The sequence below is a fragment of the Lolium perenne genome, chromosome 2 (genome assembly GCF_019359855.2).
Source record: "Lolium perenne isolate Kyuss_39 chromosome 2, Kyuss_2.0, whole genome shotgun sequence".
In the NCBI taxonomy this organism is placed as follows: Eukaryota; Viridiplantae; Streptophyta; class Magnoliopsida; order Poales; family Poaceae; genus Lolium; species Lolium perenne.
Window position 1 is genome coordinate 186,777,026 of NC_067245.2, and position 19,766 is coordinate 186,796,791.

Below are 19,766 nucleotides of genomic sequence, written 5' to 3' on the forward strand. Positions count from 1 at the left end.
ATGATCAACTTCAAAGTAAGAACCTCAAGGTTATTGGTATTTGACCAACAAACCTAGAAGTTAATGATGTTGAAGTGTTTTTCTGAATAATGAGGAAAGCTAAAAGAGAAACTACAAAAGATATTTTGGCAAAAAGAAAGAAAAGACTAGAAAGTCTAGCTCAGGTGTATATAAATGATATACATGTTATGGTTGTATTCCTAGTTAGGTCATACAATGAAATTCTTGGGTATTAGTACCATATTGGTTGGTATGAAGTGTCATACAAAATAACGCAATACAAGAACACAATGGACTAAGTGACTGACAAGGAATATGATAGGAATGCACATCTGGAACAAAAAATAAAGTGCTATTATGTTCGTCGTTGGCATTCTATCTAGCCCTTAGAATTTATAATAAAGAACTTAATAATTGTTATTTTGCTCTGGTCAAATAAAAACAATGAGTTGTTAAAATTATGACATTACTCCATGTACGATGGATAAGTTATTATAAATCTTAATGGTGAAACACACATACATAACACTGACGCTAAAATGCCATAAGGAAAATGATTTGAATTCCACTTATTTGTGGAACCGCCATTTAGGTCATTTTAGAGAAGAACGCATGAAGGAACTCCATGCAAATGGATTTTTTTGGAGTCATTTGATTTTTGAATCGTTTGGCGCTTACAAATCTTTTCTAAAGAGAATGACTAAAATACCGTTCATCGGCCAAGAGTTGAACGGCCAACTAACTTAGTGAAAACATACATAATGATATATGTGGTTCACTGGGCATAGTTGTGTGCGGGAGATTCTTCTACTTCATGAAAACTTCCAACAATGAATTGAGTATATATATGTGGATATATTCGATAAGGAAGAAGTTTGAAACATTTGAATGGATTCAAATAAATTTCAGCATGAAGTGGAAATCATCGTAATAGAAAAGTCAAATATCTATGATTGGATCATAGTGGAAATATTTGAATTACTAGTTTTAGCAAACATCTAAGAGAGTTATGAAATTGTTCTACAACTCACATTTTTTGGAGTATCATATTGATGATGAAGTATCTGAGAGATGTATCCAAACCTTGTTGGATTAATGATGAGATAAAATATTATGACGCCATTATATTTTTGTGGATTATGCTTTAGTGACTACCGCTTTTACACTGAATAGAGCATCATCATGATCCGTTGAAATGACACCATATGAATTATGGCATGGGCATGAACCCTGATAGTCCTTTCTTAAAATTTGGTATGCATAGCATAAGTAAATAAGTTTACAACCAAAATCGGATGAATGTCTTTGTTGCTTATCCCAAAGTATTGATTGGGAATTCTTTTCACTATGGATACAAAGACAAAAGTGTTTGTCGATGTTTCTTATTTATTTGCAAGAAATTGTTTCTATTGAAGTATTTGAGTGGGAGGACAATAGAAATTGATAAGGTTTATGAACCTGAGCATAATGATCAGAGTAGCGCAGCATCGGAATTGGTTTCGGGAGCAGCCACGACGATCATGTCTCCCATGACTACAAAGTGTTTTAGCCATGGAGATCAAAGTACCTATTGAACCTTGTAGGTATGATTTGCTTTGTGATCAAATAAATGATTTGTGGACAAAGGATTGTTTTTTGAACAATGATAAATCAACTACATACAAAGAAGTTATGATGGGCCCTGACTCCATTAAAATGGCTATACACCATGAAATCCAAGATAGATGAATACTTTTTGAAAGTAAATGGATCTATAAAATTGATGGACTTGGATGGAATATCCTTGATGAAGCTTGACTTGTCAAAAAGTTGTTTATGACAAAGTTCAAAAAGTTGACTACGATAAGATTTGATCTTCCGTAGCAATGCTTATAGTCTATGTGGATTATTCTAGTGATCACTACATATTTCTTTTATGAGATATGCTAGTAGGATGGCAAAATACATTACTTAACAGAAGTGGGTATTAAAGGTGTATACAAGATACAAACCAAGAGTTTTGCTATTTCGTGGAATACTAGATAGGTATACAAACTTCAATTGGATGAAGTGAGTATCGCGGAGTTGGAATCTTCACCGGATGAAATAGTCAAAAGTTTTTTATTTCATTAGAGACGATGAAGATGCTTGCATTTGCAAGAAATTAAGTGGGAGCGCTGAGACATATTTATAATACTTTATGTAGATGACATATAATTGGTTATAAATGATGTAATTATATACTTGATTAAAAAGGTTTCATTAAGAATTAATTTCAATGAAAGGATATGGACTGAAACAAATTTAGTGTCAAGATCTATGATGATAGATTGAAACACATAATAAGTTTAGGTCAAAGTACATAGAATAGATATTGAAATAGTTCAATATAGAAACATTAAGAAAATGTTCTTGTCATGTAAAGGTTTAACAAGATTTGAGTGTATCTGACACTCAATGAGTAAAAACACATGAGTGATTATAGATCACGAATAATATGTACACAATCAGATGTCCTGTGCTCTTGAAAGTGTTATGAGCATGTACCAGAATGATTCATGTGATGATCATTGAAAAACAGTAAGAATATTCTTGAGTACTTAAGAAGAACCAAGGATATATATATATAGTTTTGTATGGAGAAATGACAAACAAATCGTTGTAAGGTGTTGCACCGATATTTGTTTTATCACATATGAAAATAAAATTTCAATCTAAATTAGACTAAGTGTTGTTTAAAAGGTAGCACAATGAGCTAGAAGTTGTCTATGCTAGATTTAGAAGAGTTCTAAATATTGTGACGGATTCTACAAATAAAGGCAGAGTATGTCATTGTTTTGAAAATGACTGAGGATGTTAAGTCAAGAGGTTCTTTGAGAACTTGGTGTAGTTCCGATAGTGTCAACTTTGAAGCTATATTGTGTATGACAATATTAGTGACATATTTTAGACCGCGGAATTAAGGTTCCACCAGAAGACCAAACATATTTAATGACGACTCATTTGAAAAATGAGTGATGCGTTGAGACGCAAATGAATTGCAAAATACATACGTTTCTGAGCATGTCAGATCCGTTGACTAAAACTTCTCCCGTGAGCAAAACATGATAAAGCACCGGAAGGCCAAGGTGTTATATCTTTACAAATGTAAACCAGATTATTGACTCTAGTGCAAGTGGGAGACTGTTGGAGATATGCCCAAGAGGCAATAATAAAATGGTTATTATAATATATCTTTGAGTTTATGATAATATTTAAATACCATGCTATAATTGTATTAACCGAAACATTGATACATGTGTGTTATGTGAACAACAAGGAGTCCCTAGTAAGCCTCTTGTATAACTAGCTTGTTGATTAATAGATGATCATCGTTTCATGATCATGAACATTGGATGTTATTAATAACAAGGTTATGTCATTATGTGAACTAGCACAGTGGCCCTCGCAAATGCGAGGGCATTGTATATATTTTTATGTTATTGTTCGAGAACTAAGAGATTAGGTTTCATAGGTACTCATATCACATAATCGCAACTCAATATTACGAAAATAAATAATTAGTTATATATCCACCATATATATTCAGATAAGTAACTCTAACTTGCTCGGTATATATCATTAATGGATTTTGTTCCTTAAACAATAATGTTTCATTAAAACAATAATGTTTCATCAAAAATAAAGTTATATTAATTTTGATGCATTTAAATGCATCTATGCAGTTCTACCTATTGTGATTGGTTTAGATACAATTATGACAAAAATTGTTGTGGTGCATCTTTGTATCGTGATGGCCGATCTTGCATGCATACTACACTCATTGAAACATCTCAAATTTTCAATACTCTACTCATTGACACATAAATAAATCGAAAATTACACTTATATCCAGCCTTGCATGCATTTTGGTTCTCATGTACTAAATTCAATATTTGCAATGCAACATTTTCATTACCTGTCAAGTCTTGGCGTGGTTACCCTTTGAAATCATGTCTTCACACACACAACCAATGGTTATTAACATGTCAATAATGAACACATGTTGGCCTTGGCTTGGATTTAATTTTGCAGAGATATGTCATCGAGGTCACATATGGTTACGCTTGCTAGTTACATGGAGTTGGACGATACTATTAGTCACACAAATATGTGCTTTAGTGTTCGTCTTTTTTTATTTAGGTACTGTGAAACTACACGGTATATTATCTTGACACACAACTCCATATATTATACGACTTTAATTCTCTGATTAAATCATAGCAACATTTTTTTTATGAAACACGCTACAGACATAGACACTCATAAATACATACATACACTTACCCCTATGAATATATGCACTCACGCGTCCTACCTCTGTAAGCACATCCGAGCAACCGAATAAATCGGACTAATTTAGATGATGCAGACTAATGTGTGGTGCCTAAAAAAGTGGTTGCCACATGTTTCTTATGTCGCATAATTTGGATTTACCTAATACTCGATCAAGCAGTGGATCAGAAAAAATATGCATTTCACATACAATTTAACGCGTTGGAGATATATATGGTTAATTATTCTGTGTTATCATATGTAGTCAATTCTAATAGTACATCATTGTTTATTCATATGTTCTAACATGAGAATTTTTCTGTAGCTATTTTTCTTGAAATTTATACTCCCTTAGTTAAGAAAAGATGTCGTAGATTTGTCAACATTTGGATGTATTTATACATTAAATAATGTGTAGGTACCTATGGATTTAGTTAAATTTACGATATCCTTTTTCACATGAAAAAGAGTTAGTGCAATTGTGTGCCTACATAGGCCGCAAAAAACTTTTTTGTACTTCAGCCATGCCATATTCTATTAACACACCGTCGGAAGGTACTAATTGACTTTAAACTGGTATATATATATGTATTTTCCTTGCAAACAGTTGATAGATATACACTTCATCTCTTCATAGCCAAAATACTTTCACGTGTAGATGCACCTAATCAACACAATACGGTTTGTAGGAGAAAAATAATATTTAAATTCATCTAGTGCACCGATCAATTAGCTTTCACGTAAACTTTGGCATGGAGTAGTACGGCCCGTGGACTTCTGGTGCGTGGAAAAAAGACTAACACGAGCAATCATGTACAGGTATGTAATGTTTAAGGACTCTTTTTTTTCCGTACGGAACAGTGGCATGTACGTGTCAAATATGACATATCTCATATGTCAAAAAAATATGCTCGTACATGTTACGTAAACTCTTTAATTATGACCATTAAAATTAAAATTATAGATCTAACGGTTAAAATAATTCCGATGATGTGGATCAACGTAGCGTCTCTATTCTAAACTCTTATTTTGCTTTTAGTATATAATAGATGATATAATGGACACACCCAATTAAGCGTAGCATAAGATCATGTCATTAAGTTATTTGCTATAAGCTTTCGATACATAGTTACCTATTCCTTCGATCATGAGATCATGTAAATCACTTATACCAGAAGGATACTTTGATTACATCAAACGCCACTGCGTAAATGGGTGGTTATAAAGGTGGGATTAAGTATCTGGAAAGTATGAGTTGAGGCATATGGATCAACAGTGAGATTTGTCCATCCTGATGACGGATAGATATACTCTGGGCCCTCTCGGTGGAATGTTGTCTAAATAGCTTGCAAGCATATGAATGGTTCATAAGAGACCACATACCACGGTACGAGTAAAGAGTACTTGTCATGAGACGAGGTTGAACGAGGTATAGAGATACCGATGATCAAACCTCGGACAAGTAAAATATCGCGTGACAAAGGGAATCGGTATCGTATGTAAATGGTTCAGTCGATCACTAAAGTCATCGTTGAATATGTGGGAGCCATTATGGATCTCCAGATCCCGCTATTGGTTATTGGTCGGAGAGAATTCTCAACCATGTCTGCATAGTTCGCGAACCGTAGGGTGACACACTTAAGGTTTGATGTTGTTTAAGTAGATATGGAATATGGAATGGAGTTCGAAGTTTTGTTCGGAGTCTCGAATGGGATCCATGCATCACGAGGAGTTCCGGAATGGTCCGGAGAATAAGATTCATATATAGGAAGTCACTTTCCAAGTTTGGAAATGATCCGGTGAATTTATGGAAGGTGGTTTCTAGAATTATCCGGAATAAATCACTATGGAAGGAGGAGTCCCGGAGGGACTCCACCAACCCTAAACCAGCCAACCAAGTGGGAGGGTGGAGTCCATGGTGGACTCCACCTCCTTGGCCGGCCAACAAAGGGGGAAGGGGAGAGTCCCTGTCCCTCTAGGTTTCGTCCATAAGGCAGTTTTTCTGTTGGGGTCTTATTCGAAGACTTTGGGCAAACCCTTGGGGTTCCACCTATATAATGAGGAGGAGAGGGAGGGGCAGCCCCATGGCTTGGCCGCACCACTATAGGGAAGCCCCTGGCCGGCGCCTGATACGCGTATAGCACGCGTCCGTTGGGAACCCCAAGAGGAAGGTGTGATGCGTACATTAGAAAGTTTTCCCTCAGTAAGAAACCAAGGTTATCGAACCAGTAGGAGCCAAGAAGCACGTTGAAGGTTGATGGCGGCGGAGTGTAGTGCGGCGCAACACCAGGGATTCCGGCGCCAACATGGAACCTGCACAACACAACCAAATTACTTTGCCCCAACGTGACAGTGAGGTTATCAATCTCACCGGCTTGCTGTAACAAAGGATTAGATGTATAGTGTGGAAGATGATTGTTTGCAGAGAACATTAAAGCGAGTATTGCAGTAGATTGTATTCGATGTAAAAGAATGGACCGGGGTCCACAGTTCACTAGTGGTGTCTCTCCCATAAGATAAATAGCATGTTGGGTGAACAAATTACAGTTGGGCAATTGACAAATAAAGAGAGCATAACAATGCACATACATGTTATGATGAGTAGTGTGAGATTTAATTGGGCATTACGACAAAGTACATAGACTGCTATCCAGCATGCATCTATGCCTAAAAAGTCCACCTTCAGGTTATCATCCGAACCCCCTCCAGTATTAAGTTGCAAACAACAGACAATTGCATTAAGTATGGTGCGTAATGTAATCAATAAATACATCGTTAGATATAGCATTGATGTTTTATCCCTAGTGGCAACAGCACATCCACAACCTTAGAGGTTGCTGTCACTCCTCCAGATTTAATGGAGGCATGAACCCACTATCGAGCATAAGTAATCCCTCTTGGAGTTACAAGCAATGACTTGGTCAGAGCCTCTACTAGCAACGGAGAGCATGCAAGATCATAAACAACACATAGATAATAGATTGATAATCAACATAGCATAGTATTCCATATTCATCAGATCCCAACAAACGCAACATGTACCATTACAGATAGATGATCTTGATCATGTTAGGCAGCTCACAAGATTCAACAATGATAGCACAATGAGGAGAAGACGACCATCTAGCTACTGCTATGGACCCATAGTCCAGGGGTGAACTACTCACACATCAATCCGAAGGCGACCATGGCGGTGTAGAGTCCTCCGGGAGATGATTCCCCTCTCCGGCAGGGCACCGGAGGCGATCTCCTGAATCCCCCGAGATGGGATTGGCGGCGGCGGCGTCTCTGGAAGGTTTTCCGTATCGTGGCTCTCGGTACTGGAACTATCATCGACGAAGGCTTAAGTAGGCGGAAGGGTAGGTCAGGGGGCCTCACGGGGGCCCCACACCACAGGCCGGCGCGGCCAGGGCCCAGGCCGCGCCGCCCTGGTGTCTGGCCACCTCGTGGCCCCACTTCGTCTCTCCCCCGGTCTTCTGGAAGCTTCGTGGAAAAATAGGACCCTGGGCGTTGATTTCGTCCAATTCCGAGAATATTTCCTTACTAGGATTTCTGAAACCAAAAACAACAGAAAACAGCAACTGACTCTTCGGCATCTCGTTAATAGGTTAGTGCCGGAAAATGCATAATAATGACATATAATGTGTATAAAACATGTGAGTATCATCATAAAAGTAGCATGGAACATAAGAAATTATATATACGTTTGAGACGTATCAAGCATCCCCAAGCTTAGTTCCTACTCGTCCCGAGTAGGTAAACGATAACAAAGATAATTTCTTAAGTGACATGCCATCATAATCTTGATCAATACTATTGTAAGCACATGTAATGAATGCATCGATTCGAAGCAATGGAAAATACAATGAGTAAACAACTGAATCATATAGCAAAGATTTTTCATGAATAGTACTTTCAAGACAAGCATCAATAAGTCTTGCATAAGAGTTAACTCATAAAGCAATAGATTCAAAGTAAAGGCATTGAAGCAACACAAAGGAAGATTAAGTTTCAGCGGTTGCTTTCAACTTGTAACATGTATATCTCATGGATATTGTCAACCTAAAGTAATATAATAAGTGCAATATGCAAGTATGTAAGAATCAGTGCACAGTTAACACAAGTGTTTTCTTCTTGAGATAGAAGGAAATGGGTAAACTGACTCAACAATAAAAGTAGAAGAAAGGCCCTTCGCAGAGGGAAGCATGGATTGCTATATTTGTGCTAGAGATTTTTATTTTGAAAACAAGAAACAATTTTGTCAACGGTAGTAATAAAGCATATGTATCATGTAAATTATATCCTACAAGTTGCAAGCCTCATGCATAGTATACCAATAGTGCCCGCACATTGTCCTAATTAGCTCGGATTACCTGGATTATCATTGCAATACATATGTTTTAACCAAGTGTCACAAAGGGGTACCTCTATGCCGCCTGTACAAAGGTCTAAGGAGAAAGTTCGCATTGGATTTCTCGCTTTTGATTATTCTCAACTTAGACATCCATACCGGGACAACATAGACAACAGATAATGGACTCCTCTTTAATGCATAAGCATTTAGCAACAAATAATATTCTCATATGAGGTTGAGGATATTTGTCCAAAACTGAAACTTCCACCATGAATCATGGCTTTAGTTAGCGGCCCAATGTTCTTCTCTAACAATATGCATACTCAAACCATTCAACTCATGGTAAATCGCCCTTACTTTAGACAAGATGAACATGCATAGCAACTCACATGATATTCAACAAAGTGATAGTTGATGGCGTCCCCAGGAACATGGTTATCGCTCAACAAGCAACTTAATAAGAAATAAGATGCATAAGTACATATTCAATACCACAATAGTTTTTAGGCTATTTGTCCCATGAGCTATATATTGCAAAGATAAAGAATAGCAATTTTAAAGGTAGCACTCAAGCAATTTACTTTGGAATGGCGGAGAAATACCATGTAGTAGGTAGGTATGGTGGACACAAGTGGCATAGTGTTTGGCTCAAGGATTTTGGATGCATGAGAAGTATTCCCTCTCGATACAAGGTTTAGGCTAGCAAGGTTGTTTAAAGCAAACACAAGTATGAACCGGTACAGCAAAACTCACATAAAAGACATATTGTAAGCATTATAAGACTCTATACCGTCTTCCTTGTTGTTCGACCCTTACTAGAAAATATCTAGACCTTAGAGAGACCAATGATGCAAACCAAATTTTAGCAAGCTCTATGTATTTATTCTTTAATAGGTGCAAGGTATATGATGCAAGAGCTTAAACATGAGCACAACAATTGCCAAGTATCACATTATTCAAGATATTATACCAATTACCACATGTAACATTTTCCGTTTCCAACCATATAACAATTTAACGAAGCAGTTCAACCTTCGCCATGAATATTATGAGTAAAGCCTAAGGACATATTTGTCCATATGCAACAGTGGAGCGTGTCTCTCTCCCACACAATGAATGCTAGGATCCAACTTTATTCAAACAAAACAAAAACAAAAACATAGAGACGCTCCAAGTAAAGCACATAAGATGTGATGGAATAAAAATATAGTTTCACTTGAGGAACCTGATAATGTTGTTGATGAAGAAGGGGATGCCTTGGGCATCCCCAAGCTTAGACGCTTGAGTCTTCTTGAAATATGCAGGGATGAACCACCGGGGCATCCCCAAGCTTAGAGCTTTCACTCTCCTTGATCATATTGTATCATCCTCCTCTCTTGATCCTTGAAAACTTCTTCCACACCAAACTCGAAACAAACTCATTAGAGGGTTAGTGTTTAATCAAAAATTCACATGTTCAGAGGTGACACAATCATTATTAACACTTCTGGACATTTCACAAAGCTACTGAAAGTTAATGGAACAAAGAAATCTATCAAACATAGCAAAACAGGCAATGCGAAATAAAAGGCAGAATCTGTCAAAACAGAACAGTCCGTAAAGACGTATTTTTCTGGGGCACCAGATTTGCTCAAATGAGAAAACTCAAAACTAATGAAAGTTGCGTACATATCTGAGGATCACGCACGTAAATTGGCATAATTTTCTGAGTTACCTACAGAGAATTCAACCCAAATTCGTGACAGCAAGAAAACTGTTTCTGCGCAATAATCCAAATCTAGTATGAACCTTTGATTAGAGACTTTACTTGGCACAACAATGCAATAAAACTAAGATAAGGAGAGGTTGCTACAGTAGTAACAACTTCCAATACTCAAATATAAAATAAAAGTACTGTAGTAAAATCATGGGTTGTCTCCCATAAGCGCTTTTCTTTAACGCCTTTCAGCTAGGCGCAGAAAGTGTGTATCAAGTGTTATCAAGAGATGAAGCATTGACATCATAATTTGTTCTAATGATAGAATCAAAAGGTAACTTCATTTTCTTTCTAGGGAAGTGTTCCATACCTTTCTTGAGAGGAAATTGATATTTAATATTACCTTCCTTCATATCAATGGTAGCACCAACAGTTCGAAGAAAAGGTCTTCCCAATATGATGGGACAAGATGCATTGCATTCAATATCCAAGACAACAAAATCAACGGGGACAAGGTTATTGTTAACCATAATTCGAACATTATCAATCCTCCCCAAAGGTTTCTTTATAGCATTATCAGCAAGATTAACATCCAAATAACAATTTTTCAATGGTGGCAAGTCAAGCATATCATAAATTTTCTTAGGCATAACAGAAATATTTGCACCAAGATCACATAAAGCATTACAATTAAAATCATTGACCCTCATCATAATGATGGGCTCCCAACCATCTTCTAACTTCCTAGGAATAGAAGTTTCAAGTTTTAGTTTCTCTTCTCTAGCTTTTATGAGAGCATTTGTAATATGTTTTGTAAAGGTCAAATTTATAGCACTAGCATTGGGACTTTTAGCAAGTTTTTGTAAGAAATTTATAACTTCAGAGATGTGGCAATCATCAAAATCTAAACCATTATGATCTAAAGCAATGGGATCATTGTTCCCAATGTTGGAAAAAATTTCATCAGTTTTATCACAGTGCGCTTTCAAAGTAGCTTTTAGCAGTTTCAGGCAGTTTTGCTCGCTTTGCATTAGGAGTAGAAACATTGCTAACACCAATTATTTTACCATTGATAGTAGGAGGTGCAGCAACATGTGGATCATTAGCATTACTAGTGGTGGTAATAGTCCAAACTTTAGCTACATTAGTCTCTTTAGCTAGTTTTTCATTTTCTTCTCTTTCCCACCTAGCATGCAATTCAGCCATTAATCTTATATTCTCATTAATTCTAACTTGAATGGCATTTGCTGTAGTAACAATTTTATTTTCATTATCATTATTAGGCATAACTTTTAATTTCAAAAGATCAACATCAGCAGCAAGACTATCAACTTTAGAAGCAAGTATATCAATTTTGCCAAGCTTTTCTTCAACAGATTTGTTAAAAGCAGTCTGTGTACTAATAAATTCTTTAAGCATGGCTTCAAGTCCAGGGGGTGTATTTCTATTATTATTATTGTAAGAATTCCCATAAGAATTACCATACCCGTTACCATTATTATAAGGATATGGCCTATAGTTGTTACTAGAATTGTTCCGATAAGCATTGTTGTTGAAATTATTATTTTTAATGAAGTTAACATCAACATGTTCTTCTTGAGAAACCAATGAAGCTAATGGAACATTATTAGGATCAACATTAGTCCTACCATTCACAAGCATAGACATTATGGCATCAATCTTATCACTCAAGGAAGCGGTTTCTTCGATAGAATTTACCTTCTTACCTTGTGGATCTCTTTCAGTGTGCCATTCAGAGTAATTTATCATCATATCATCAAGAAGCTTTGTTGCTGCCCCCAAAGTGATGGACATAAAGGTACCTCCAGCAGCTGAACCCAATAGGTTCCGTGAAGAAAAATTCAATCCTGCATAAAAGGTTTGGATGATCATCCAAGTAGTCAGTCCATGGGTTGGGCAATTTTTAACCAAAGACTTCATTCTTTCCCATGCTTGTGCAACATGCTCAGTATCTAATTGCTTAAAATTCATTATGCTACTTCTCAAAGAGATAATTTTAGCAGGAGGATAATATCTACCAATGAAAGCATCCTTACATTTAGTCCATGAATCAATACTATTCTTAGGCAGAGATAGCAACCAATCTTTAGCTCTTCCTCTTAATGAGAAAGGAAACAATTTTAACTTTATAATGTCATCATCTACATCCTTATACTTTTGCATTTCACATAGTTCAACAAAATTATTAAGATGGGCAGCAGCATCATCAGAACTAACACCAGAAAATTGCTCTCTCATAACAAGATTCAGTAAAGCAGGTTTAATTTCAAAGAATTCTGCTGTAGTAGCAGGTGGAGCAATAGGTGTGCATAAGAAATCATTATTATTTGTGTTTGTGAAGTCACACAACTTAGTATTTTCAGGAGTATTCATTTTAGCAATAGTAAATAAAGTAAACTAGATAAAGTAAATGCAAGTAAATAATTTTTTTGTGTTTTTAATATGGAGAACAAGACAGTAAATAAAGTAAAACTAACAACTAATTTTTGTGTGTTTTGTTTTAGTGCAGCAAACAAAGTAGTAAATAAAAGTAAAGCAAGACAAAAACAAAGTAAAGAGATTGGAGGTGGAGACTCCCCTTGCAGCGTGTCTTGATCTCCCCGGCAACGGCGCCAGAAAAAGAGCTTGATACGCGTACAGCACGCGTCCGTTGGGAACCCCAAGAGGAAGGTGTGATGCGTACAGCAGCAAGTTTTCCCTCAGTAAGAAACCAAGGTTATCGAACCAGTAGGAGCCAAGAAGCACGTTGAAGGTTGATGGCGGCGGAGTGTAGTGCGGCGCAACACCAGGGATTCCGGCGCCAACGTGGAACCTGCACAACACAACCAAATTACTTTGCCCCAACGTGACAGTGAGGTTGTCAATCTCACCGGCTTGCTGTAACAAAGGATTAGATGTATAGTGTGGAAGATGATTGTTTGCAGAGAATAGTAAAGTGAGTATTGCAGTAGATTGTATTCGATGTAAAAGAATGGACCGGGGTCCACAGTTCACTAGTGGTGTCTCTCCCATAAGATAAATAGCATGTTGGGTGAACAAATTACAGTTGGGCAATTGACAAATAAAGAGAGCATAACATTGCACATACATGTTATGATGAGTAGTGTGAGATTTAATTGGGCATTACGACAAAGTACATAGACCGCTATCCATCATGCATCTATGCCTAAAAAGTCCACCTTCAGGTTATCATCCAAACCCCCTCCAGTATTAAGTTGCAAACAACAGACAATTGCATTAAGTATGGTGCGTAATATAATCAATAAATACATCCTTAGATATAGCATTGATGTTTTATCCCTAGTGGCAACAGCACATCCACAACCTTAGAGGTTGCTGTCACTCCCCCAGATTTAATGGAGGAATGAACCCACTATCGAGCATAAGTACTCCCTCTTGGAGTTACAAGCAATGACTTGGCCAGAGCCTCTACTAGCAACAGAGAGCATGCAAGATCATAAACAACACATAGATAATAGATTGATAATCAACATAGCATAGTATTCCATATTCATCAGATCCCAACAAACGCAACGTGTAGCATTACAGATAGATGATCTTGATCATGTTAGGCAGCTCACAAGATCCAACAATGATAGCACAATGAGGAGAAGACGACCATCTAGCTACTGCTATGGACCCATAGTCCAGGGGTGAACTACTCACACATCAATCCGAAGGCGACCATGGCGGTGTAGAGTCCTCCGCGAGATGATTCCCCTCTCCGGCAGGGCGCCGGAGGCGATCTCCTGAATCCCCCGAGATGGGATTGGCGGCGGCGTATCTGGAAGGTTTTCCGTATCGTGGCTCTCGGTACTGGAACTATCATCGACGAAGGCTTAAGTAGGAGGAAGGGTAGGTCAGGGGGCCTCACGGGGGCCCCACACCACAGGCCGGCGCGGCCAGGGCCCAGGCCGCGCCGCCCTGGTGTCTAGCCACCTCGTGGCCCCACTTCGTCTCTCCCCCGGTCTTCTGGAAGCTTCGTGGAAAAATAGGACCCTGGGCGTTGATTTCGTCCAATTCCGAGAATATTTCCTTACTATGATTTCTGAAACCAAAAACATCAGAAAATAGCAACTGGCTCTTCGGCATCTCGTTAATAGGTTAGTGCCGGAAAATGCATAATAATGACATATAATGTGTATAAAACATGTGAGTATCATCATAAAAGTAGCATGGAACATAAGAAATTATAGATACGTTTGAGACGTATCAGCGCCCCTACTCCCTCTCTCCCAAACCCTAGCTCACCTCCCTCCTCATACACCTCCCGTAGCGCTTAGGCGAAGCCCTGCCGGAGATCTCCACCACCACCGTCACCACGCCGTCATGCTGTCGGGATTCCGAGGAGGATCTACTACTTCCGCTGCCCGCTGGAACGGGGAGAAGGACGTCGTCATCAACACCAAACGTGTGACCGAGTACGGAGGTGCTGCCCGATTGTGGCACCGTCAAGATCTTCTACGCGCTTTTGAAAGCGGCAAGTGATCGTCTACCGCAGCAACGAGAGCCTCCTCTTGTAGGCTTTGGAACTCTTCAAGGGTTAGTCTCGTTCATCCCCTCGTTGCTACCATCTTCTAGATTGCATCTTGGCTTGGATTGCGTTCTTGCGGTAGGAATTTTTTTGTTTTCTATGCTACGAATCCCATCAGATGTCTTTGGAGCTAGGTAGTGACGTGGAACCCTTCCTCCGGTGCGAATTCTTGCGCTCCTCTTTGCACTAAAAGGGTTCTTCACCACCTCGATGCTTATGATGGTAGCACGCGGGTATGCGCGCGAGTCTTCCTCCACTTCTTCTTCATCTTCTTCCTTGACGCTCTCGTCCACCTCTTTCCACTCGGGATCTTGAATATCTTCATCCGAAAGCCCCTTGCCCTTGTTGTTGGAGACCATGATGCTTCTAGATTGAAAATAGATCCTGGCAGAAATAGCTCGAGACAAAACACGTCGAGAAAATGATATACGGACCTCCAGGGGTCCGGGGGGTTATATAGCAGGAATTTTTACGACAAAAGGAAAGTACCAGGTCGAACCAGAGTCGGAGAGGGGCGACGAGAGACTCACCTCATAGGGCGGCGCGGCCAGGCTGGGGGCCCGCGCCGGCCTATGGGGGCACGCCCTCGTGCGTCTCCTCCACTCCGTTTCGATCTCGTAATTTTTCATATTTTCCAAAAACAGCAAAAGCATTGTTCGGATAGTAGAACGCGAACTTTTTATTACCAGTACTGTTACCTATTCAAAGTCGAACTCTGCCGGACTATCAATTTGACCTTTGATGAAAGCTTCCGGAGTTTCCACTCGAATAACATCGACATCTTCATTATAAGAATGTCACATCCCGAAATTTTCTAAATTTTGGAATGTAAAATAAAAATAAAAGTAATGCTTGATTGTTTGCACTTGATTGAAAATTCACAAGAAATTAAAACTTTTTGAAGTTATTTAAAAGTATTTTCCAAAAATGAGGTTTACAAAGACTTTTGGTTTCAAGGTATTTTTCAAAATCAAACATATCCTTGCTTTCAAAGTTTTCAAATCCTTAATGGATTTCTATTCAAGAAAATAAAACTATAGAAAACTATACTTGCAAAATAATGCCCAAGTAGCCATATAGGTCAAGTGTATATAATTATTATTTTATTTTCACAAATGGATTTTAAATAAGTTCTTGTTGTCCTAAAACACTATTTTGATTTTTACAAATTTTTATAAACTTGTTTGGTATGCGTATGTTGAAACCATCTCATATAGCCATAGTGGCATAATTGTAATAAAAATAATATAAAATAATAATTTATAAAATTTAAATATTTGTGTTATCCTATACTGAGCAATATAATTTTACAAACTTGTAAGAATTTGATTCACTCAAATCGAAATTACGAAACTCATTTTATAAAAGAAACAAGTAACAGAGAAAAAGAAAAAGAAAAAAAAAACAAAACGGGCCGGCCACCCGGCCGACCGGCCCAGCAGGCGGCCAGCCAAGCCCAGCCGGCCGACCGACCGACCGGCCACCATCGATCGGTTCGATCGGTTCGGTCAAGGAATGAAAAATCCCGTATTTAGGAAATCTATCTCCATTTAAACATGTTTTTCTTGAGCTACACAACTCGGAATTTAGATCCGTTTGTTTCCACGCGTTCGTAACTTCGAGGCCCACCTTTTCCACCGACCTATGGCCTATATAAAGCCACCACCATGTCGCAGTTTTGTTTTCCCTTTCCTCTTCTCGAAACCCTAGATCAACGAAATCTCAACTCGGTTGTTTTGACCCCCAGAACCACCTCAAATCGCTTCGGGCTCTACACGAAAGTTGTAGATCTCGTCGAGATCTTTCAATCCCGACCAATCTCATATCTTTTCGTCCACCATACACGGATAATTTCGCATCGCAAGGCGTCAGATCTGACAAAGGGAATTTTTAATTAGTTCGTGCTCGTTCCACGAAATCGAAATTCCTTTGGTGGGTATGTAGATCTGATCATCCACTACAACTTTCATGTTGAAAGTTTTTTTCGATTTGAAGTACCGATTTGCCGTTCATCTACAGATCTATTTCGAGTCAACCGGAGCCAAATCGAGTTTCAAAACGATCTCGAATCGTCATGACTCCAACACGGAAGTTGTTCCTCTCGTCAAGATCTTTCAATTGCCGCAAGTCTCACCTCGTTTCGTTCACCGAGCAAAGAGAAAAACGTAATACAAGATTCAGATCTTATAAGGTATAACCTAGATCTTGTCAAACTCATTATTTCGTTGTGAAAAATAGTTTGTGCGTTAGATAGATCTATTAATTCTATACAACTTTGATGTAGAAAGTTTTTCCATCTGAGCAAATTTTTCTGTCAACTTTATGACATCATCATGACATCAGCATAGTCAACTCAGTCTGGTCAAAGTCAAACTGCAGTCAGCGGTACGGTCAGCAGTACAGTCAGCAGTCAACTGTACAGTCAGCAGTCAACTATACAGTACAGTCAGCGTCTCAGTCAAACTCGGTCAAACTAATTTTAAATGTAAATTTTAAATATCAGATTATGTGTCCAACTTAGAAATTCATTATAAAATCATCCAGAGGTCCAAAATTTACAAACTTTATATCGTTGGAAAGCTTATAACATGTAGAATCCAAATATGCAAGAATACTGTATATGTTATGTATTATTTTTCGAATCATAATTCAAATGTTTTAATTAATCCTTTTTCACTATAAAAATTATATCAAATAATCTACTAGTCCAAATTTAACAAATTTGTACTTTCTGGAATCCTCAGATCATGTACTTCAACTTGGTATAAGAGTTGTACAACTTTGATACGTGCTCAAACTTGCTTTAGTAAAATCTAGTCAAATCAGTAATTTGACGATAATTCGAATTCTATAAATCATTTTTGAATAATTCCAATTGCTCAAATCTTGTAATACTGTAACCCATCCAGGGAAGTCAAGTTTATATTTTTACTAAACATAAATCTTGCGGTAGCTAATTAATAAGGTTGTATATGTAAAGTGGACACTCGATTAATGGTTTTTCTAAATCAAATTAAATGTCCAGAATACTTTATTAACATTGCACATATCAGAGAACACCTAATACAACACTTACACACTACATATCTTGTGAAAGTAATCGGTGCATATCATGCATGCATGCATGTCTATGATTGTTCATATCGAATGTTTGTTTATTTTTGTTGTTGTTGTTGAATGGTGTGTTTATGTTGTGCTATATTCTATATTATAGTGGTACGGAGAGGCACGTATTTTGATTAAGAGAAGTGAACGCGCTTCGACTACCAAAAAGGCAAGTGACATTCAAATCCTATTTTTTTTATATATGCATTAGTGATTTGAAACTAGTATGCATGGTAGGATTTTGATTTCAAAAGAAAAGTATTATGCTATGCTTAGCAAACCCTAGTAGTGTGTAGCTACTCCTGAACCTGTTGATAGGATACTTTATTTCTGCTCTGCAACATCAAATGCCAAATGTTGTTTCAATGTTTTGATTGTGATGGTTTGAAAAGTGAAAATTAACAACCCTAATGAAACACCTGGGTGGATTGGTTGATGGTGGGCGGCTGCTCAGGTCCACGCCCCTAGTAGGCTGAAGTGGTGAAGTCCACGCCCCTAGTTGGCTAAAGTGGTGAATCCCTGAGAGTTCGCATGTTGTTGTGGTTGTGGTTGGCCACCCAGGATTAAAGAGATTACCATGTCGTCCATGTTTTAGTTAGCTTCCAGTGCAGCCTTATGGTATTATGGGCTCTGCCGGGATTAAGTAAGTTGTGGGGGTTCAACTTGTGGCTAGACAGTGGGTGGAGGCGACGGCCAACGGAACGGGTCTAGTTTGTATGGTTGAATTCTTCTTCTGAAAGATCTTGTCTCATTCTTCTCTTGGGAAGGGTGGGTCGTAAGGTGAAAGTGCACAACCTCTCGAGAGTTAAATCTAAGATCTTAGCCGTGTCCCCGGTTATGGACAATTTGAGCTTCTAGGCAGGGAATGTACGGAGGAATCTCATCACCTTTTATGAATGTATTTAAAATTTTGTATCAACCTTTGAAAACTCATGGGAGATGTAACCATGTGATTATTCCAAAACCCATGGAGGATTTATCCATGGTGTGATTTCATAATGTCATTCAAAGGATTTCAAAATGTTTTGTTTTAAATAAAATATAGGATAAAATTGGCTTTATGCAAATTTGCCTAAACTCCACTTGCCAAATATCATGTAGATAGTCATGCCCAAAACAGCCACCATATAAGTGTCATTTGCCAGTACATCATTGTACTGACCTCCATTCGTGGGGCTGCATATTCAAACGTGCAGGATTTTCTGAGGAGAAGTACGTGGTAGGATCTCGAGTCTACATTCCAACATGACTGCCTGTGGCACATGAAGATGATGAAGGCTCATTACTGATTTACTTTCCGTTGTGTATATTCTGTGCTAGTCCATGTGACTATGCAAATTGTAAGGTTTTACTTTACCCTCTGGATCAAAGATGTAGTAATTTGATACTATTGCAATGATTACTATATTTTGTAATGTGTGTGCTATCAGTGATCCCGGGAATAGCACTATACACAGGTATCTTACCTTTATTAAAAGGTAGGGTGCTACAGAATGGTATCAGAGCATAGTGTTGCCTGTAGGATCGAGACCCTAGGTTTGGATTAGAAATAGGAAGACCCTAGGATGATTTTTTTTGCCTAATCCTATTTTAATCAAAAAGATGGTTGCTTTGTGAACTTCTGGTATTCTCATCTATTCCATCTTCAAAATTGTTTTCCTCTCACCTTAGATGACCCACTTCATGAAAACCATCAAGGATGTAGAGATGATGACCGTGTGCCTGAAGTGAGAAACTGATGCTTCATGTGATATTCTTCGACT